Genomic DNA, 24,201 nt, shown 5'->3' with positions numbered 1-24,201 from the left:
AGATGGTCTGGTATGCCCATCTCTTTCAGAATTTTCCACAGTTTATTGTGATCCACACAGTCAAAGGTTTTGGCATAGAAAATAAAGCAGAAATATACGTTTTTCTGGAGCTCTCTTGTTTTATCAATGATGCAGCGAATGTTGGCAATTTGATCTCTGGTTCCCCTGTCTTTTCTAAAACCAGCTTGAACATCTGGAAGTTTACGGTTCATGTATTGCTGAAACCTGACTTGGAGAATTTTGAGCATTACTTTACTAACATGTGAGATGAGTGCAATTGTGCGGTAGTTTGAGAATTCTTTGGGATTGCTTTCCTTTGGGGTTGGAATGAAAACTGACCTTTTCAGGTCCTGTGGCCACTGCTGAGTTTTCCAAATTTGCTGGCATATTGCGTGCAGCACTTAGACAGCATCATCCTTTAGGATTTGAAATAGCTCAACTGGAATTCCATCACCTCTGCTAGCTTTGTTTGTAGTGATGCTTTCTAAGGCCCACTTGACTTCACATTCCAGGATGTCTGACTCTAGGTGTATGCTCACTCCATCGTGATTATCTGGATTGTGAAGATCTTTTTTGTACAGTTCTGTGTATTCTCACCACCTTGTGTTAATATCTTCTGCTTCTGGTAGGTTCATACCATTTTTGTCCTTTATTGAACCCATTTTTGCATGAAATGTTCCCTTGGTATCTCTAATTTTCTTGAAGAGATCTCTAGTTTTTCCCATTCTGTTGCTTTCCTCTATTTCTTTGCATTGATCACTGAGGGAGGCTTTCTTATCTCTCCTTGCTATTCTTTGGAACTCTACATTCAAATGGGTATATCTTTCCTTTTCTCCTTTGCTTTTCACTTCTCTTCTTTTCACAGCTATTTGTAAGGCCTCCTCAGACAACCATTTTGCCTTTTTGCATTTCTTTTTTCATGGGGATGATCTTGGTCCCTGTCTCCTGTACAATGTCACAAACTTCTGTCCATAGTTTATCAGGCACTCTGTCTATCAAATCTGGTCCCTTAAATCTATTTCTCACTTCCACTGTATAGTCATAAGGGATTTGATTTAGGTCATACCTGAATGGTCTAGTGGTTTTCCCTACTTTCTTCAGTTTAAGTCTGAATTTGGCAATAAGGAGTTCATGATCTGAGCCACAGTCAGCTCCTGGTCTTGTTTTTGCTGACTATATAGAGCTTCTCCATCTTTGGCTGCAAAGAATATAATCAATCTGATTTCAGTGTTGACCATCTGGTGATGTCCATGTGTAGAGTCATCTCTTGTGTTGTTGGAAGAGGGTGTTTGCTATGATCAGTGCGTTCTCTTGGCAAGACTCTATTAGCCTTTGCCCTGCTTTATTCCATACTCGAAGGCCAAATTTGCCTGTTATCCCAGGTGTTTCTTGATTTCCTACTCTTGCATTCCAGTCCCCTATAATGAAAAGGACATCTTTTTTGGGTATTAGTTTTAAAGGTCTTGTAGGTCTTGATAGAACTGTTTAACTTCAGCTTCTTCAGCGTTACTGGTTGGGGCATTGGCTTGGATTACCGTGATATTGAATGGTTTGCACCTTGGATACGAACAGAGATCATTCTGTCATTTTTGAGAATGCATCCAAGTACTGCATTCGGACTCTTTTGTTGACTATGATGGCTACTCCATTTCTTCTAAGGGATTCCTTCCCACAGTAGTAGATATAATGGCCATCTGAGTTAAATTCACCCATTCCAGTCCATTTTAGTTCACTGATTCCTAGAATGTCGACATTCACTCTTGCCATCTCCTGTTTGACCACTTCCAATTTGCCTTGATTCATGGACCTAACATTCCAGGTTCCTATGCAATACTGCTCTTTACAGCATCGGACCTTGTTTCTATCACCAGTCTCATCCACAGCTGGGTATTGTTTTTGCTTTCGCTCCATTCCTTCATTCTTTCTGGAGTTATTTTTTAACTGATTTCCAGTAGCATATTGGGCACCTACTGACCTGGGGAGTTCCTCTTTCAGTATCCTATCATTTTGCCTCCTCATACTGTTCATGGGGTTCTCAAGGCAGGAATACTGAAGTGGTTTGCCATTCCCTTCTCCAGTGGACCACATTCTGTCAGACCTCTCCACCATGACCCGTCCATTTTGGGTGGCCCCACATGGCATGGCTTTGTTTCATTGAGTTAGACAAGACTGTGGTCCATGTGATCAGATTGGCTAGTTTTCTGTAATTATGGTTTCAGTGTGTCTGCCCTCTGATGCCCTCTCACAACACCTACCATCTTACTTGGGTTTCTCTTACCTTGGACGTGGGGTATCTCTTCATGGCTGCTCCAGCAAAGCACAGCCACTGCTCCTTACCTTGGACGAGGGGTATCTCCTCATGGCTGCCCCTCCTGAACCTTGAACGTGGAGTAGCTCCTCTGCACCCTCTTTTTAGTTGAGCCACCTAGTTAAGTTCAGCCTCTGGTTCAGCACAGCCACTTATCAGTCAAGGATTTTGTTTATCCCCTTATCCAATTAAGGTTTTTAAATTTTACTGGTGTGTGTGTGTGTGTGTGTGTGTGTGTGTGTGTGTGTGTGTGTGTGTGTGTGGTTTTGGAGACTGCTATTATAATTAATTTCTTGTTTTGTTTTGTTTTTGACCAAAGTTGAGCCAAGGACTAAGAAATCTAAGAAAACTTCAGAAAACCAAGATCATGGCATCTGGTCGCATCACATCATGGCAAATAGATGGGGAAACAGTGGAAACAGAAACAAACTTAGTTTTTTGGGCTCCAAAATCACTGCAGATTGTGACTGCAGCCATGAAATAAAAAGATACATGCTCCTTGGAAGAAAAGTTATGACCAACCTAGATAGCATATGAAAAAGCAGAGACATTACTTTGCCAACAAAGGTCCGTCTAATCAAGGCTATGGTTTTTCCAGTAGTCATGTATGGATGTGAGAGTTGGGCTATAAAGAAAGCTGAGTGCCAAAGAATTGATGCTTTTGAATTGTGGTATTGGAGAAGACTCTTGAGAGTGCCTTGGACTGCAAGGAGATCCAACCAGTCCATCCTAAAGGAAATCAGTCCTGAATATTCATTGGAAGGACTGATGCTGAAGCTGAAACTCCAATACTTTGGCCACCTGATGTGAAGAACTGACTCATCTGAAAAGACTCTGATTCTGGGAAAGACTGAAGGTGGGACGAGAAGGGGACGACAGAGGATGAGATGGTTGGATGTTATCATCAACTCAATGGACATGAGTTTGAGTAGACTCTGGGAGTTGGTGTTGGACAGGGAGGCCTGGTATGCTACAGTCCATGGGGTCACAAAGAGTCAGACACAACTGAGAGACTGAACTGAATTGAACTGAACTGAAGCCAGAGACTAGTAGCTTGGAAGTGCATGCATGCCTGCAAATAAGTTGCTTCAGTCATGTCCAACTCAAACCCTATGGACTGTAGCCTCCCAGGCTTCTCTGTCCATGGGGATTCTCCGGGCAAGAATACTGGAGTGGTTTGCCATGCCTCCTCCAGGGTCTCTTCCTGACCCCAGGATCGAACCTGAGTCTCTTACATCTCCTGCATTAGCAGGTGGGTTCTTCACCACCAGCACAACCTGCAAAGTACCCTGTTCAATTGTTTTTGAGAGGATGCAGCCTTGGGCACATACATAGTCTTCTAGATTGCCAAATATCTGTTATTTTATTCTTATGTCTGGCTTTTTAAGGATCTGGCCCTGGGTCAAAGTAGCTTATTATTAGCCAGTGTTTAGTCAGAGGTTTTGCTTAAACCCCTTGTGCCAGAGAAGCTTCTATCCTATGTTAACACATCTGTGCCTGGACTAGAAAATGTTTTAAACCTGTTCCATACACTGTTCTGTTTTCTCCTGAGCATGTCCACAAACTTCTTGATCCTCCAAGTTGACTGTGATCCCAAGAGGATTCTTTGCTGTCCTTTCCCATGGCATTTCTGTTAAATGTCTGGTTGTCCTGTCACTTCACTTGTTGCGTCCAGTTTTATGGAACTATCAACACCCTCTTATCTCCACCAAAATATCCATTGTTTTCAACAATGCTCTTTGGCATGGAATTTTCCAACTGTTTCAGATAAACTCAACCTTTTCAGTCAGAACTGCAGAACTCTTCATCCTCATGGTCTGCCTCTCCTCCTGGGCAGAACTTCTGTTCCATTACATGGAAGGTGGGGTGAGGGTAGTCGCTTGCTTCTTCAGGAATGATAGCCCTGCTCTATGATCTGACACATGGAAAGAAAAGTGGTAGCCTTGGTCTTATTTGCCTCTCCCAGTAAAGAAGCTCAGCCCTAAGAGGAAGCTGCAGTAGGAATAATCTAGCCCCAGTATTCTGATCCTTCCATGCCTGAGGGAAGAGCTTCCACTTATGAGTAGAGACTAGGAGAGGATAGGGATCTGTAGGCTTCTGCCTTTGCCAGAATAGAGTAGAGCTTCTGCAACATGGGGTTCGGGGAATGAGAAATGCCAACAGACTACCCTTTCAGGATAAAATTGTAGCCATGCACTAGAAAATAAAGAAAAAAAGAAACTTCTCTTCAGCCTCATCTGCCCAGAGTAGAGTATCCAACATAGAGTTTCTGCTGCTTTAACCTCGAGCAAAAACAAAGTGGTTAAAGAAGCAGGTCATGGCTCACATGCCATGAACTCTCACTCTTCTTACTGAGATTTAGTAGATTTTCTTGAATGAGTTCTCCTTCATTTGCTGTATGTCCTCTGGATAATTTACAGAGACTTTACATGATAGCTTTCTATAATTTTCAACAGTTAAATGGTGGTTTTGCTGGAGAGAGTGTCTGATAGTCCTCTCTGAAAGTCCCCTTTTACATAGGACTTCAGCTTTATTAAACTTGAAATATGACTAGAGGCTCTTGCCATATATTATTTTGCTTGGTGTTTGTTGGGGTTATGAATGCAACCTTTTTCTTTTATGAATATGGCTAGAAAAGGTTATATTTAAAGATAAGTATGAAGAGGATGACAACAGGGTAGGCCTGAGTTCTGATATGTGGGTTACATACAAGGCTCTTACTTATCCAACCTTATCATTCTCTACTCACTATGGACTAGGTTCATAAGATTTCATCTGATATTCAAATATATGAAGATTTTCTCAATTTAAAACTTTCTTTGTTGCCTTTGCTTGGCATACTCTTTCCTAAAATCTTCACATGGATCTTTCCTTTTCATCATAAACCAAATACTAACTTCAGAAGTGATCTTACTTTTTCTAAAGCAGACTGCCTTACATAAAGAAGGCTGTTACTGAAAGTACCCCATCACCTTCTCCAAACTCTCTATCAGATTTCTATTTTTAATTCATATTACTTATGACCACTTAAAATTACTTTGTTCATTTGTTTATGGTCTATATTCTTGCTTTAGAATGTAAGCCCCATGAAGTCAGGGATTTTGATTCTGTAGTCACAGCACCCAGATCAACTTCTTGTTCATAGGGTCACTTTATACCTTTAAAAATTATTGAGAACATCAAAGACCTTTTCAAATTTATACTACTTATAATTAAAACAGAATTTAAAAAATCATTCATTTAACAAAAAAAAAAAGGTCATTACATGTTAATGTCAGTGATGCCACCATCACAAATGTAGCCTCCAGAAAAGTCTATACCTATGAGAAAATTAAAAGCATAAAGGACAAATAATGTCTTATTATTATCATAACAATAATTTAAACTCCGTAGACTTCCTGAAAGAACTGCTGACCTACAGTGTCTGATATTATAATAACAACCTAAAGACAATGAATTTACAACCAAAGAATTACACGCTGTTACAAAATAGTTGTAATTACAAATCAGTCAATTTTAAGTACAAATCAGCCAATTAATTTTATTGCCTTCTTCATGTAATCGCTGCAAATGCTTATGCCAGCTTCTGTTTGCATACCTTCAGTGAAGGAATTCTTGAAGTAGTTCATTTTAATTTTAAGCTTCTCTAGTTTTAAGAAAGGTTTTAGGGCTTCCCTGGAGGCTCAATCACAAAAAATCCTCCTGCCGATGCAGAAGACACGGGCTCAATTTTTGATCCAAAAAGATTCCAAATACTGTGGAACAACTAAGCCCATGAACCACAACTATTGAGCCTGTTCTCTAGAACCCAGAAGTCGCAACTATTGAGCCCATGTGCTGCCAGTACTGAAGCCCATGCACCCTAGAGCCTGTACTCCAGAACAAGAGGAGCCATTGCAATGAGCGCCTGTGCACTGCTACTGGAGTGTAGCCCTCACTCACCACAACTAGAGGAAGCCTGCAAGCAATGAAGAGCCAACACCCCCAAAATGAAAAATAAACAGAATTTTTAAAAAGTTTTTAAGATATATCAAGAAAGGCATCCCTTGCTTAATTCCAAGCCCCTAAGCATCATAATTATATTTCTCTAAATGATCTTTAGTTGATTAAAATGCTTTTAGAGAGTGAATTATAATCTGAGCACCAAGTACTAAGAGTCTTGTTATTAGAGTATAATAATAGGATTTTCTTTCATTCTAGGTGCCATAATTCATAAAACCAAAGATCCACCAGCTATTGAATAGGTACAGAATATACTGTTTATTCACAGTAAGACTGAAAGCAACTGAAAGCCTAACTCTATATCACATGAATTTTAAGTCATGTATCCTTTAGTCTGTGTTTAAATAGCTTTTTTAAGGTAAAACATTTATACTTATCCTTATAAAATATTATTTATTGAATTGAGCTCATGTTTCAGTCTCAATATTCACAATCCTATTCTTTCATTGGATATTAGCTCACTCTTCCAGCCTCATGAAATATATAATCATGCTGTCTAGTACTTTATTCTAGATCTTTCCTAACAACAGTGAAACAAAGAGGGGGTACCAAGCTGTTGTTCCATTAAAAACCTAACTCCAAGTTAACACTGATTCATTTGTAGTTGCTGTTAAGTGCTAGAAAAACTGTTTGTGCCTGTACTAGTAGCTCAGTCATGTCCAGCTCTTTGCAACCCCCTGGCCTGTAACCGGCCAGGCTCCTCTGTCCATGGGATTTTCCAGGCAAGAATACTGGAGTGGGTCACCGTTCCCTTCTCCGGGGGATGTTCTCGACCCACGGATCAAAGCTGCATCTCCTGTGTCCCCCACATTGCAGGCCACTTTACCACTTGAGCCATCGTCTAAATATTTTCCACTTTATCCTAAATGTTCTTATGAGAATCTCTTTAATTCAAAGATACTCCTGAAATCAAGATAGACTGTACAGACATTATCTATCTATTATTGTTTTAACACTTGTGGGCACATGCGGTCTAACAATAACAACAGAAATAATAACAGCAGCAGTTAGCATTTACTGAACACTTACTACATGTTAGACGTTTCACTGTATGGGTATGTGCCATGTGATGAGCTTCATGCCAAGTACTATACATACGTTATTGTTTAATTTTTATAGCAAACTTGTAGAATACTTTGAGTACATCCTTTTAGTATATGCTTTTGACTAAGTAAGATGTGATCACTGTGGTTAGCATAATTAACACTAACTGGACAAGCGTGCATGCTGTCGCTCAGTTGTGTCTGACTCATTACGATCACATGGACTGTAGCCTATCAGGCTCCTCTGTCCGTGGGATTTTTCCAGGCAAGAATACTGGAGTGGGTTGCCATTTCTTCCTCCAGGGGATCTCTCTGATCCAAGGATTGAATCCGTGTCTCTGGTGGCTCCTGCATTGGCAGGTAGATTCTTTACCACTGAGCCACCAGGGAAGCCCCTAATTCTAGCTGCAATAACAGATAAAACAAAGTCAATGGTTAATAAAGGTTGATTTTGCTCACAAATGTTGATTTTGTTCATGTAAATCTAAAGTAGATAGGCTATCCATCTTCTATAATGTAGCTAAACTATCTGAAAACGTGAGCTCTCCAAGGACTTCACAGGAAAAAAGTGAGGGAAAGGTATGCTTAAATACCTTATCCTAGAAGTAATATACTTACTTTGAGTCACAATCTATCAACCAGAACTAAACTATGGCCTCCCAATCAAGTTTTGAGAGAGGCTTGGAATAGTAGACAAACAACTGGAATATTTCATAAGCACGAAATTCTTGCCACAAGTCATCACAGATCATTTGATCCTTTTTCCCCTAAATATAGAACATACTCCTGAAGAAAAACAATTGAAAGTCCCATCAAGTTCAGAATCTCTAGATGTATATAACAGTCTATCAATCAGGCCTGAATAACGTTTTGTCTAAAGACATGAATCACAAAGACAAGTCATCTCCTGAATCACCCACACAGACACATCCTGGTATAGGGAAAAATCAACTACAAATGGGGAGAACAGGAGGGACACACTAGTTAGTGGTTTTCTCTGTGGACTTCTCCTACCTTTAGGTGTGGATGGGTCCTGGATTAGTCTCTCATATTGTTTTCTGTGGGAAGTCCTGTCTTTCATTATCCTTCTTGGTCACATCTCAGATGGGGTGAATTGCCTACTCTGAAGAGTACAACAGCTTTCTCAGTGTATTTCTTGCTTGCTAAAGATTGGAGATTCAAGTGTATATTTAAGTCTTGAATGCTCAAAGTTATCTCAGACTAAGATACTCTTGTAATACCTTTCCATTAAACTTTCAGCCGTTGATCTGTTTTTTCTCTCAGTTCTATGTGCCAGTAATCGCATGTAAAAGTCATTTGGGGTCATATATAGTGTTCAGATCTGCTTTCTTTTTCTTTCTTCCAATCTCTCTTACTCTACCAATTTAACGGATGTTACTATGAAGCTATCTGCCACAGTAGATGGGAAGCCCACACACTTAATCTAACCTCTGTCCTAAGTCATTATCTTCAACTAAGAGGTTTGGGCCTTAGTCTCAAAGCCTTATTTAATTTCCTGTTTTGTTTTACTATTTGGGATTATAGAAGCAGACAGATTTTCCAAAGCCCTAAATTTCTGAACTCTTCATTCTCTTTTATTTTGCCTTGAAAACCAGCTACTTTGCTGAAAGTGAAAGTGAAGTCGTTCAGTCGTGTCCGACTCTTTGCAACCCCGTGGACTGGAGCCTATCAGGCCCCTCTCTCCATGGGATTCTCCAGGCAAGAATACTGAAGTGGGTTGCCATTTCCTTCTCCAGGGGATATTCCTGACCCAGGGATCAAACCCAGTCTCCCGCATTGCAGACAGACGCTTTAACCTCTGAGCCACCAGGGAAGCCCCTACTTTGCTGAGCTCCTCTTTTTCCCACGGGGTAACTTTCCAAACACAGTACAGTACAACCAACACACAGAATCAATACTCGGTTTTTCCCCTAAAGCCATTAAATTAGTAGACACACAGTTTGCCTTCCAAGTTATAACAAGGAAACGCTTTGCTACTACAAAACTTAGACTGCCAATTTTTCCCAATCTCTAACAGTTTTCGTATCTGGTCACTAAGATGAGGCCATATTTAAGGGTTTTCTTATGTATTAATTTCTGTATTTATCAGCATAATTAACCTTAATTTCTTCTATCTCTATAAACCCAGTAGCTTAGCAGAGTAAAGATTTATCCATTTCTCATCTAAGAACCAATGTGTGTCAGTAGCACCTTTTAAATATGCTAATGGAACACATGGCCTCCAAGATCTACAAGGGGGCAAAGAGAATGATACTCTTAATTGCTTTTACTCTGAAGTGATGAGTTTCACTTTTGCTCACAGTCAGGTAGGCAGAAATAATCATATAATCCTTTAGTGCATGGGAAGCTGGACAATGCAGGGGGGTATATGGAATATGGGACCGGGATATAATCATAGTGTGGCTTAGAATTAGAAAGTAAAGCCAATATATTTGATTCAAAGCCTATGTTCTTTCCATCAAGCTATACTTACTTTCATTTGAATTTAACCTTCTCCCTCTCTATTCCTGGTAGTAAGAATATTAAAAATACTTAAAAAGCAATTTGAACTATTATACTGATACAAAATAAATTTTGTTTGCTTTCAATTTTAAATCCAGCAACAAACATTTCTAGTTTTACATGCATGAGTGTGCTCTAATTACTCATCTGAAGTAATTTAGTTTATACTGTTTTATATCCTGGACTAAAATTCAGTCATTCCAGCAAACAATTTAGGAGGGGGAAAAAAAAAAAGAAAAAAGCACTGATGGAACTGCCTAAAGCACAAGTGGATTGAAATTAGCAAGATATGATAAATTGGATGAATTTGGAAGAAAAATGTTGGAGGCAGAAAATGTAATGTGTTTCAATGGAAACCGTAAAATCTCCTTGAGAGTCTTCATTTCAGACTCATAAGTGGATTTAGAGAAAGACAAAGTACATAATGGAGGTAAAGTAACTAGAATTGTATAAATCTGATCACAGGCACTTAGATACAATGACCCTCAAATAGTTAATCCTGTGACCTTACATTCTGAGCTGAAAATAGCAGCTTTGTTCTCAGAAGTGTCTTTTATATAAGAGCTGGCACTTTGTGAAAAATATCTGAATTTGCTTCTTCGTAACTGCATCTGTGTAAATTTTGTTGAAATAACTGCATATAATTGTCCCATCTTTCAGCTATACTTATAACAGAGGGTTAAGAAAACACTAACACATACTTGTAGGGTTGCAGTGTCTGTTTGGTATGCCATATCTCTTCAGTATAAATCAAGAAATTTATAATTTCTAACAATGTTTAATTTATAATTTCTAACATTTTTAATTTTTATAATTTCTAACATTGTTTAATTTCTAACAATGGAAAAAACTCAAAATACAAGATAGAGAAAGTATTCCTGAAACATCATATCTCTTTAAAATATCTGACATGCAGTATTTCATGAAGAAAAAATAAAATATTTGATTAGGCAATTTAGAATAAAAACTAGAAGGGATAACAGGTTTAATTTAAATAAAATAAGACATATATTTATTACAAGTTAATAACTAGAAAAAGGAATTTTGGATAATGTTTACAACAAAAATAATCAGTAGTTAAGCTGTCACGTGTAATTTGATTTATTTGCTAATATAAATGAAACAATATAGTATATATCCTTAACCATATGTTATAACTTCATAATCTTACAGAAGTTCTGCTGACATATATAATATCATGTTTACCACTAATATACTAGCTTCATGAGAAAAGAGTTTTATATGCCTTATTTACTGTTGGATTTTGAATACCTAGAGCTTTTAACAATATATATGTAATAATAATCTAAAGTGTAGTTAAAAAAAAACTAAGTGTAATAAAATGCTCTCTAAATTCCAAAACCTGTTGGAAGTATGAGAAGGAGTTAAAGTATTTGGATGGTGATCCATTCATTCTGTTTGTAAAGTGCCCAGGTGGAAAGGAAAGAATACACATGATCTGATCTAATCCCCATGTCAAATGGAACTCCAAAAAAAAAAAAAAAAATGGACAAATGATATTTTCTAGGAGGAAGAGATCTTATCTATCAAATGCCCTTAGCAGGATGATGCCAGGCTAAAGGATTGCTTATATTAAATAAACCCAGAACCTATAAGGTTACACTCTCTGGAGAAAGTCATAGAAACTATACAACTTTCTGAAAAAGAAAACAGAAATATTTCATAGTGTAAATAAACACTTGTCTCTGTGTGAGTAAACCAATAAAACTCACAGAGATCTCAGCTACTTTGCTGGGCCACAGGTGCAAGTTCTTCAAGGGAAGAAAAAACCTGGAAAGCCGTCTGATGTCCCAGACCTATCCCTGCCTCATTTGAACCTCACAATTATTTGTATCCTTGAAATTATTAGTCAAGTTTTAATTGGTCTATTGATGAGAGAAACAGTATGGCATTTAATTTATGTAATCATATATTATTCAAATTAGAACATGTTCAAGATTGAAAGGCACTATTATTAATAACTATACCAAGACAGCAGGCACTAACAGAGACTTTACAGAGCAATAAGTACATGGTCACGGTACAAACAGCCATGGGTCATTCATTCACTAGTGTATTTGTTTATCCGATAAATATTTTAAAAGTTTTGGCTACTTGAAATATCACAGTGAGAAAGTAAACCGGGAAATAAGGCCCTATGTAGGAGTTAAAATACTCAGCATATATAAAATATGAATTATTCTGGCTGGCCTTACAGTGACAATATAAGGATTAGAAAAATCATAGTATGACATAATTATATGTCATTTCTAATTAACATTAAAAAATCATATATTATCCTTATGGATAGTTTGCTTACCCACATTCTATTTATCTATTTGCATACTTGTTGCCATGTAATTTGCCTTGCTCAGATAAATGTAAACTTCATTTATACATTGATTTAAGATCTCTTAAGAGTACTCCATGTGGATATGATAAGCTGCCAAATGTTAAGGAAGACACACAGAGAGAAAATCCATTGTTTTCAATAAATTCATATTTTGGCAAGGGGAAGACTGCTTAAAACAACCAGAATAAAAAGCACATATAGAGTGTCATGGAATGTATAAGATGAAGGCATTAATTGTAATTATTAAAGAGAACAAAAACTTAGTGTAGAAAGAAAATGTAATTAAGGTACTGCAGAACAAGTGGATTTCAAAAGGCAAAAATGGATGTATTTTCAGTTGGAGGAAAAAACATAAGCACAGGCAAAATGTTATATTCTTGGAACTGTAAGTAGCATTTTATATGTAACTAGAACATAGACCTGGTAAGAAGGATAAGCACTGAGATATCAGAGACTCTCTGGGAATATGTCCTCACAGGTTAAAATAAAACTATATCAAGGAAAAGATAACAAGCTGGACAAGAGATGCTACAAGAAGCAATATTAGACAGAATAAGAATTTCAATTAATTATATTGAACTTACCAAAAAAGGGGGAATAAAAAGAATATAAAGTAAGAGTGAGAAAAAATAGTAATAAAGTATATAAGTGAAAATCTTATGTAGGTGGATGATACAAATAGTAAAATGGGTGTTGCTAAAGAATAGTTCATGAACTTAAAGATCAGACTGAACAATTTCCTGAAAGAATTCTGGTAAGGATGAAGAAATATAAATTAAAAAGAAATGGAAAGATATAGAGAAGTAAAACTGTTAAGGTAACTGGTTTCCCAGAAGATGAGAAAAAGAAAAACAGAGAGGGGAAAATATGTGAACAAATAAATGTAAGATATGCTAAGTAGAAGGGAGAAAGAGTAAAATATACATATAACCATGCTTATTTTTAATTTTATATATATGTGTATATATATATATATATATATATAAAACCATATTATAGCAAAATTTAAGGACCAAATTCAGACAAATTTAAAAGCTTCTAAAGGAACAAGAATAAAATGACATCACATCACTTAGCAGCAACGCTGAATGCAAGAAGACACTGGACGGACAGTTCGGAGGAACAGGAACAACTCAGAGATACTTCGGTTCAGTTCCAGACCACCATGATAGAGCAAGTGTCACAATAAAGTGAGACACACAAAGTGTTGGTTTCCCAGTGCATATAAAATTATATTTACACTCTTTATGTTTCTGGGCTCCAAAATCACTGCAGATGGTGATTGCAGCCATGAAATTAAAAGACGCTTACTCCTTGGAAGGAAAGTTATGATCAACCTAGACAGCGTATTAAAAAGCAGAGACATTACTTTACCAACAAAGGTCCATCTAGTCAAGGCTATGGTTTTTCCAGTGGTCATGTATGGATGTGAGAGTTGGACTGTGAAGAAAGCTGAGTGCCAAAGAATTGATGCTTTTGAACTGTGGTTTTGGAGAAGACTCTTGAGAGTCCCTTGGACTGCAAGGAGATCCAACAAGTCCATGCTAAAGGAGATCAGTCCTGGGTGTTCATGGGAAGGACTGATATTGAGGCTGAAACTCCAATACTTTGGCCACCTCATGGGAAGAGCTGACTCATGTGAAAAGACCCTGATGCTGGGAAACATTGAGGGCAGGAGAAGGGGACGACAGAGGATGAGACGGTTGGATGGCATCACCAACTCAATGGACATGGGTTTGGGTGGACTCCGGGAGTTAGTGATGGACAGGAGGCCTGGCGTGCTGCAGTTCATGGGGTCGCAAAGAGTCGGACACAACTGAGCGACTGAACTGAACTGAACTGATAGTCTATTAAGTGTGCAAAAGTATCATGCTGAAAAATGTATATAACTTAGTTAATAGTACTTTATTACTAAAAACTGCTAACCATTATCTGAGATTTCAGCAAGTCACAGGGGATCTTGCCCTGACGTTGATGGCTGTTGGCTGGAGGGTGGTGGTTGCTAAAGATAAGTGTGGCTGTGGCAATTAAAATAAGATGGTAATGAAATATACCTCTTCAATCTACTCTTCCTTTCACAAACAATTTCTCTTTACATATTTTCTCACAATATGTGTGCTCAGTCACTCAGTCATGTCCGACTCTTTGCGACCCCATGACCTGTAGCCTGCCAGGCTCCTCTGTCCATGGGGATTCTCCATACAAGAATACTGAAGTGGCATTGTCATGCCCTCCTCCAGGGGATCTTCCCAACCCAGGGATCGAACAAAGGTCTCGGGCATTGCAGGCGGATGCTTTATGTCTGAGCCACCCACAGTAGAACTTTCAAAATTGAAGTCAATCCTCTGAAACCCTGCTGCTGCATTAGCCACTAAGTTTATGTAATATTCTAAATCCTCTTTGGTCATTTCCACAATCTTCATAGCATCTTCACCAGGTTTAGATTCCACCTCAATAAATCACTTTGTTCATCTGTAAGAAGCAACTCCTCATTTGTTCAAGTTTTATTGTAAGATTGAAGCAGTTCAGTGAGATCATTAGTCTCCTCTTCTAATTCTTTTGCTATTTCCACAAAATCTGCAGTTACTTTCTTCCCTGAAGTCTTGAACCCTTCAAAGTCATCGAGGAGGGTTGGAATCAGCTTCTTTCAAACTCCTATTAATGTTGATATTTTGACCTCCTCCCATAAATCACAAGCGTCCTTAAGAGCATCTAGAATGGTGAATCCTTTCCAGGAGGTTTTCAATTTACTTTGAACAGATCAATCAGAGGAATTTCTAACCATTGTAGCTATAGCCTTACAAAATGTATTTCTGACAATAAGACTTGAAAGTCAAAATTACTCCTTGATAAATGGACCACAGAATATTGTGTTAGCAGGCATCAGAGTGACATTAATCTCATTGTACATCTCAATCAGAACTATTGGATGACCAGCTACACTGTCAATGAGTAGTAAAATTTTGAAAGAAATCTTTTTTCATTTTTAAGTGGTAGGTCTAAACAGTAGACTTAATATCAGGAAATCAGGAATATTCAGGAAATCATGTTATAAACAGATGAGCTGTCATCTAAGCTTTATTGTTCTATTAATAGAACATAGGCCAAGATGATTTAAGGTTGTGACTCTAAGAATCCTAGGATTTTTAGGATGGTAAATGAGTATTGGCTTCAACTTAAAGTCCCTAACTGTGTTAGCCAATAATAAGAGAGTCATCCTGTCCTTTGAATCCAAACATTGAGTTTTCCTCGCTAACTATGAAAGTCCTCAATGACATCCTTTTCCAATATAAGGCTGTTTTGTCTGCATTAGAAATCTGTTGTTTAGTGTAGCCACTTTCATTAATTACCTTGGCACGATCTTCTGGATAACTTGTTGCAGCTTCTACATCGGCACTTGGCGCTTCATCTTGCACTTAAATTTTACAGAGATGGCTTCTTTCTTTCAACCTCATAAACCAAACTGTGCTAGCTTCAAACTTTTCTTCTGCAGTTTCCTCACCTCTCTTGTCATGCACAGGATTGAAGAGAGTTAGAGTCTTGCTCTGGATTAAGCTTTGGCTTAAGGGAATGTTGTTATTGACTTGATTTTCTATCCAGACCACTAAAACTTTCTAAGTATCAGTAGTAAGGATGTTTCAGTTTCTTATTATTCATATGTTCACTGGAGTAGCATTTTTGGTGGTGGTGGTGGTTTAGTCGCTGAGTCGTGTCCGACTCTGAGACTACATTGACTGTAGCCCACTAAGCTCCTCTGTCCATGGGATTCTCCAAGCAAGAATACTGGAGTGGGTTGCCATTTCCTTCTCCAGTAGGATTTTTAATTTCCTTCGAAAATGCATCCTTTGCATTTACAACTTGACTAACTGTTTGGTGCAAAATACCCAGCGAAACTTACCATTCTCAATAAGCTTATTTCTAGTTTTAATTTTTCTAACTGAAATACAATTGATTTACAATGTTGTGTTAGTTTCTGCTGTGTAGCAAAGTTATTCAGATGCTGCTGCTAAGTTGCTCAGTCGTGTCCGACTCTTTGTGGCCCCATGGACTGCAGCCCACCACACACCTCTGTCCATGCAATTCTCCAGGCAAGAATACTGGAGTGAGTTGCCATTTCCTTCTCTCGGGGATCTTCCCTACCCAGGAATCGAACCCACAGTTCCTACGTCTCCTGAACTGGCAGGCAGGTTCTTTACCATTAGCACCACCTGGGAAGCCCCACAGATATCTTTTTCATATTCTGTTTAAAATTAATTAGAGTATACTTGCTTTACAATGTTGTGTTTTTACTATACAGCAAAGTGAAGCAGCTTTACATATGTGCATATCGCCTCTTTTTTGGATAACACATATATTTAGAATCTATAAAAATGGCATACATGATCTTATTTGCAAAGCAGAAATAGACACAGATGTACAGAACGAACATATGGATACCAAAGGGGAAATGGGGGCTGGGATTAATTGGGAGATTGAGATTGATGTATATATACTATTGATACTGCGTATAAAATAGAGAACTAATGAGAACCTACTGTATAGCACAGGGAACTCTACTCAATGCTCTGTGGTGACCTAAATAATTTCTAGCTATTGATTTATAGTTAGAGATGTGTGAATCTTCCTTTACTTGAACGTTTAGAGGCCACTGTAGGGTTATTAACTGGCCTAATTTCACTATTTTTCTGTCTCAAGGAACAAGGGAAGCTCAAAGAGAGGGGGAGACATGGGTGAATGGCTGGTGGGTGGAGCAGTCAGAACATATATGACAGCTATTGATTAAGTTATTCATTTTTATGGGCACAGTTTGTGATGTCCCAAAGCAATTACAATAGCAACATCAAATATAATTGATTACAGATCACCATGACAAGTATAATAATTACAAAGTTTGAAATACTGCAAGAATTACCAAAATGTGAAACAGCCACAAATAGAGCAAACGTGGTTGGAAAAACTGCTAAGAGGCTTGCTTGATGCAGTTTTGCCATAAATCTTCAATTAGTAAAAATGCATATTCACAAAACAGAAAAAAAAATGAGGTATGCTTGTATAGAAAGAAAATAATCTTAAACATATACTTAAAAATTTAGTCTTCTTATTGTTCAAATGTGAGGTAAAAAATTAGTGTCTAGGATAAAAGATGAAAGGTTTTCTACTATAGCCTCTTGTAATAAATACTTTTGAAGAAAAGTGAGGTGCAGCAATTTAAGAAATAAATCAAGGAGATGCTACAAAAGCTACGGAAAGTAAGGTCAAACAAATAACAAGATTTGTAGTTTCTTAAAAAACGATTTTAAAATTAAAATCAAACAAAAAATGACACAACTAAAACCTAGGCAATATTAGGACTGGATCCTGGACAAATCAAAAACATTACACAACTGGTAAAACATGAATATGGTTCACAGATAAGTTAATAGTATTGTATGGATGTGAAAGTGTTAGTCACTCAGTCCTGCATGACTCTTTGCAACCCTATGGACAGTAATCCACCAGGTTTCTCTGTCCACGGAATACTCCAGGCAAGAATACTGGAATGGGTTACCATTTCCTTCTTCAGGGGATCTCCCTGATGGGAGGTACTGAACCTCGGTTTCTTACACTGCAGGCAGATTTTTTTTTACCATCTGAGCCACCAGTATGGTATGAATGTTAATTAAATTCCTGTTTTGATAACTGTGCTATGATTATTTAAGATGATAACATCTGGGGAACAGGTGAAGGGTATTTAGGAATAATTTGTAATGTATGTGCCTTTTCTGTAATTTGAAATTATTTCAAAATAATAAGTCAAAAGAAAGGAAAAATATAGATATTTGTTATGAAAAAACAAGAAAGTAAACACAATTAGAATTGGGAAAAAAAAGCAGAAGCTAGAAATAGGCCCAGTTATCTCAATAAATATAGTAAAAATAAATGGACTACAGAACTGGACCAGCAATTTCCTATTTTCATTATATATATATATATATGTGTGTATATATATCTATATATATATGTATATATATGTATGTATATATATATAAGAAATTAAAAATGAAAGGATGAAAAATTATATATGGAAAATTTTAACTAAAATACAGTTGAACATATATACTAACATCAGACAACAGAAAATATGAAGAAAAAAACATTATTAGGAACAGAGAAGGTAAACATATAATAATAAAAGGTTCAACTTACCAAAAATATGTATCAATTATAATCAGGTAGGTACTTAATAAAATAACCTCACAATGAGGAAAACAAAATTTGACAGACTTCAGGAGAAGCAAACAAATTCACAATTATAGTGGAAGATTTCAATATATCTCTTTCAATTCTTGGTTAAGTAGACAAAAGAAAAATCAGCAGGCAAAAGTTAATAAAAATAGAACATTTGGATAACTATGCGAAGTTTGATACAATGGACTTAAGAATTTGTCACAACTACTTTTTTTTTTAACAAATACCAAAGAGTAGGTATAAGCTGGGATTGAAAAAGGTTCTTCTTATGAAAATCATGAAAGTTAAAAGATGCTGCTTCCTGTGGGATAGCAAAAGCACTCCTCTCTCAGTACTCCCAGAATTGCTCATATTTCAATTTAGAGGAAATGAGTTAACTAGTGCAGAAAGGTTTGCATCACAAACACAGTGGTATTACCTGATATTAACTAAATGGTAGAAAGAGACTGCCAAACTTCCTAATTTTTCAAACTAAGTTTTGTTGAACTCACACTTGAGTATGGTCAGAGAAAGAAATTATACCAATCATTCTGAAAGGAAATCTTTATAGTAAGAAAGGAGAAACACTGCTCAGTAGAAAAGTATTTCCCATCCTATATCACTTTAACCATATATTTGAATATATTATTGTATAGAAATTGGTAGAATGGTTTAAGATAATCCTAAATATAAAAATGCAATAATTGGAAAGCAACATAAAATACTACTTAGCTAAAAAAAAAAAAGTGATCTTTAATACTGAATTTATAAAATCTTATGCAAAAAAATAATACTAAACTGTTGAAGTAACATCAGTATAATTTCTGGCTGCTTAAAATTGACCAATTTGCTAAAACAAGTATCAGGTAATTGTCTGCGATTTAAATTTAAAAATATAGGGAGAAATGTTATTTTCTACTCTAATTCCAATGTTTTTAGATAAGTATAATGATTTTAGATAAGTAAGATACTCTTTAACTCTCGTGGCTTTTTTTAAACATCAGGAATATTAGAATAAATGGGAAATAATTAATAGAATTTTATATAAAATGGGTGGTCTCACAGTATTTGGAATGACAGAGGGAGTGACAGATTTTTATTAGGTTTCATGGATTCAGATAGCTTAATCTAATACAACCATATTCCAATGCATATGATTTAATTATTTCATAGTGATACATTTATGGTCCTCAGGAGGCATCATGGTGAAATAGAAAGGGCACTAGACTTTGAATCAGGAAACAGCCTGGGAATAGTAAAGCTCTGGCACTTATGGATTATATGACCTTCAGTAAACTATCTTAGCTCTTTAAACTCACTTTTCTCATCTATAAAAGAGAAACAATAAATTAAATTAAATGTTACAATGTGACATTATCTGGGATAGTTAACACATTTTAATCTTCATGATCCACTGATGATGGCTACAAAAAGTATTCACTTGAGAGGGAAGTCAATCAGAATTCAGAATGATTTATAATTGACATTTTCCAAGTGTTAACACATCCCTTGTCTCTAACAGAATATGTTCCAAAACTTCATATTCCCTCCTTTTCACCTTCTTATCTTACCTACTTTTCACATATCTAATATAAATTGTGAATACAAGTCAGCTCAATTTAAAATATCAATATTGATTTCAGATTAAAAAGAATAAGTTAAACTGTTTCAACATATTAATTTTTTGCTTTCTCCCTGCAACCTAGTACCATAATAAAAAATGAAAACACCATGTAAAGACAATGACAAAGAAAGAAAGAAAATAGCAGTGACATATTAAGAAAAAAATTGGAAGCAGGAAAGCAGATGAAAAAAAGGTAATGGACAACAAATATTATAAAGTTGAAATTTACTGCAGGGAAACAAGAAGAAAGCTGATTCACAATACCGAACACTAAAAAGGCAGAGAATTGGAAACACGACTTAAATAATTGTTTTAAAGGCATAATTATGTCAACAGAACTTTTGGCAACCACATGTAACCAAGTGACTCTTCCATCCCTTTGTAGGAGATGGGAGATTAAAGATTCATTTTGTAGAAAAGTTAAACTAGCGAGATTCTATATTCAGGGACTTAAGTACAGCTAAGGATTCAGGGGTACCTGAGTGAAAAATTGGGAAATGAAGGTCCTCATACCAAGTTTTTCAGAGAACTCAGTGCTCTGTGGTGACCTAAATGGGAAGGAAATCCAAAAAAGAGGGGCTAAATGTATAAGTATGGCTGATTTACTTTGCTGTACAGCAGAAATCGACACAGAAGCGTAAGGCAACTATACTCCAATAAAAAACTCAAATCTATGTGATATTTGTATTCTCAGATAAGGAGAAGAAATTGTATCTATTAACTAAGAACTGTTGTTGTGTATTTTAGTGTGTATTTTAGAATTTTGATTACATAATTTAAAAAATAGAGTTAGAAGGAAAAATTTAGTAAATATTCCATAAAAGAGGGAAAATTAAGAAAGGAGGAAATAGGTTATAAAAAGTATGAAAGTTAGAGGATCAGTCCAAGAGGTTTGTCTGAATAATAGGGCTTCTAGAAAAAGAAAATGAAATAGATAAAATGGATAAAATACACACAAGAATAATGGGTCAGAAAGATGGTAGACTAGGAATCTATGAGGGTACCACCCATATCCTCAATCTTTCACAGGAAAATCAAATAAATATCTACAGAATGGCTAAAACAGCTTTATAAAAGCTCTGGAAATGAGTCAATGATTTACACAACTAAGTAAGCACTCAACCAGAAAAAGCCACATTCAAGAGTCAGATATTTCAAGGGATCATTTAGATGTAGAAACATATGGCAGAATATATATTTTATTAGCACATTAATACTTATTAATGTTTAATGAAAATATTTATTAATATATTGGCATATATTAATATCATTAATTGAATCATTATTATTAATATTATTAATGATTATTAATACTTAATATATTAATATAAGACATTTCATAACGTTTCTATTTGCAGTTCCCTACTCCTTCCCCAGTGTGGCAAAGCAGAGTCAGGAGAAATCAACCCATTGTCAGTTCTCTTAATTACGATTGGAAGGAACAGAGTAGAATTTGTTTGAAATGTTCTAGCTTGTTTTGGGGCCGCCTGAAGGACTGGTTTGTCTCTCACCTGACCCAAAGATCAGAAGAGAAATGGAAATAAAGATTCAAGGCTAGAAACCAAATAGTGGTGAACACTGTAAAAACTGCAGGGAACTGCTGATCCACAGACCCCAGGGGAAAGCAGTGTGGACTGAGAAATACAAATCAAAAATCTAAGATCCCAGAACAAAGCTGGGTAGAAACTCTTTGGGAAATCAAGACATTTCACCTGGGGACATAAAACAAAAATAAACAAATGGGACCTAATTAAGCTTAAAAGCTTTTGCACAGCAAAGGAAACCATAAAACAACAAGACCTATAGGATCAGAGAAAATATTAGCACATGATGTGACTGACAAGAGATTAATCTCATATTAAAATATACAAACAGCTCATACAACTCAATAAATAAACAAACAACAAGTAAAACAATCCAATCAAAAAATGGGCAGAACAGAGAAATGGCTGGCTTCAGAGGCTGAGTACAGTGGGAAGAGGTTATGGAGGTGGGAACATTCTGCACTTTGGTGTAAATTTCACTTGATCAGGGATCATTTCTCAGACTCAAATTAGAAGTGAGAGTTCAGATAAGTGAGGTCCCCGTTGCTGCTTTGAACACCTCAGAAGGGGAGAATGGATTTATCAGAGATGAAAGAGAATTTTGCTAGGAGTCAAAGAAGTAATAAAAGGTCCAGCACTAGGACTCCTGCTCCTTCTACAAAATGCAAAGATCACTCATAAAACTCCAAGGATCGCTCTAGAGATAAAGTGACCACCCAGGAGTCAGGCGAGAAGGACCATGACTGGTGTAACACTCAAAGGCGGTGCAGTGCTCCCAGCGGGAGCTCATCTGGCTCCATCCCCAGTTCAGGCCCCAGCACGGGCTCCAGCAGCAGCTCCGGCTCATCCTCAGCATCCAGCCTCTCAGAAGTTCCAGCATATCCTGCAGCTCCAGCTCCAGCAGCACCTCTGGCTCTCAGAGTCCTTCTCAGGGCAAATATGACAACAGGTGGGGCTCTCCCTCCAAATTCAAACCACCCAAAAGAGATGAAAATGAAAAGAAAAGGCAGAGACCTTCCCCCAAACCCACCAAAGTGCACATCAGGAGGCTCACCATAATGTGACCAAGGATCACATCATGCAGATACACTCCAACTCTGGGAAAATTAATGATTGACATGTCTGGGGAAAGGATGCACTCCCATCTGTCTAAAGACAACACATATATGGAGTTTGAGAATCCAAATGAGGTGGAGAAGGCACTGAAGCACATGGATGGAGGACAAATCGATGCTCAGGAGAGCACTGCCACCGCTGTGCTGGTCCCCAGGCCTTGGCCAGCTCCACCGCAATTCCAGTCAGTCCTCTCAGGAGAATGCTACTACCACCTCCCACATGGCACAGGTCACTCCCATGGATAAGGAGAAGGTCGCTTTCCCCTTGGCACAGGGCCTCTTTGCAAAGGTGAGCCTGCTCCCCCTGCAGCCCACCAAAGGAGCCACTCCAGCTCCGATTCTTCCCTATAAGCAGGGCCACTGAAGTCCTGCCCCTGTGACTTGTATCCCATCCAACACACTCTTGTCACTTTTCTAGCCAAAGGAGTATTGCCAGGAAAGAAACCCCTCACTTGGGGGCAGGCTTCGAAGGTGAAGCAACCAACTGAGATATTTCCTCTGTCAGCATGCTTCGGGTTGCAGGCATCTTGTTGGTTTGGGGTCGTGCTTATAAGGATGACCTCTAGTTTTCTAGTTCCTGAGAGTCAGTTTAGCGGCAAAGTCAGCAGGGATGAACAGAGGGCTTCAAGTGGTGTTAACAGCTCCAGGTGGGAGCTTGTTTTGCCATTTCACAGATGATCTGGGACCCCTCTGGTGGTCTGGTCAGGCCCTAACCTGCTGGCCTGCCGAGTCCTACAGGAAAGGGAATACTTTTACACAACTGCGTTTCCTGTTAGCCTGGCCCTGTTTCCCTGCTTGAGTCCTCCGATCTCTAGGGTCAAATACCGCCTGTTATCTGCCCAAAATGATTCTTTTCACATGTACTAATGTGTATACACATGTGTCCACACAAACACACCCACATTTCCTTTTCTTTCTGAAATAGTGAGTAAGTTGAAAACCAGCTCTGACAGGTCATCACAAAACCCCCTGTTGTTTTGGTATTCATGGTGGTTGTGCAGGTTACCTTGGCAACATGTACATTCTTTTCTGGCTTTTCTTGTACAGTCAGTATTATTAATTTTCTGTTTTGAGTTTTTTAACTTTGCAGCATTTTAGATAATGCTGTGTTTCCATTTCCATTTAGTTGTGTAGAATAAAATAATTGTGGTGAATAAACCTAGGATTAGAGTGCAAAAAAAATGGGTAGAAGATCTGAAGAGACACTTCTCCAAAGAAGACATACAGATGGCCATACAGTACCTAAAAAGATATTCAACACTGCCAATTATTAGAGAAGGTCAAATCAAAACTACAATGAGGTATCATCTCACACCAGTCAGAATAGCCAACATAAAAAAGTCTATAAATAATAAATGTTGAAGATGGTGTGGCGAAAAACAACCCACCACATTGTTGATGGGAATGTAAACTGGTAAAACCACTATGAATAGTATGGAAGATCCTTAATAAACTAAAAATAGAGTACTATATGATCCCACA

General features: G+C 37.4%; 1 protein-coding gene and 1 pseudogene across 1 annotated transcript in view; one reads left to right on the top strand and one right to left on the bottom strand.

The window, feature by feature from the left end:
• Positions 1-24,201, bottom strand: part of LRRIQ3 (leucine rich repeats and IQ motif containing 3) — a 199,303-nt gene that overhangs the window by 40,939 nt on the left and 134,163 nt on the right. The window lies entirely within an intron of this gene.
• Positions 22,178-23,012, top strand: LOC133041203 (RNA-binding protein with serine-rich domain 1-like; annotated as a pseudogene).

Source organism: Dama dama, chromosome 20 (genome assembly GCF_033118175.1).
Source record: "Dama dama isolate Ldn47 chromosome 20, ASM3311817v1, whole genome shotgun sequence".
Lineage (NCBI taxonomy): Eukaryota > Metazoa > Chordata > Mammalia > Artiodactyla > Cervidae > Dama > Dama dama.
This window is presented reverse-complemented; position numbering and strand designations above follow the sequence as displayed.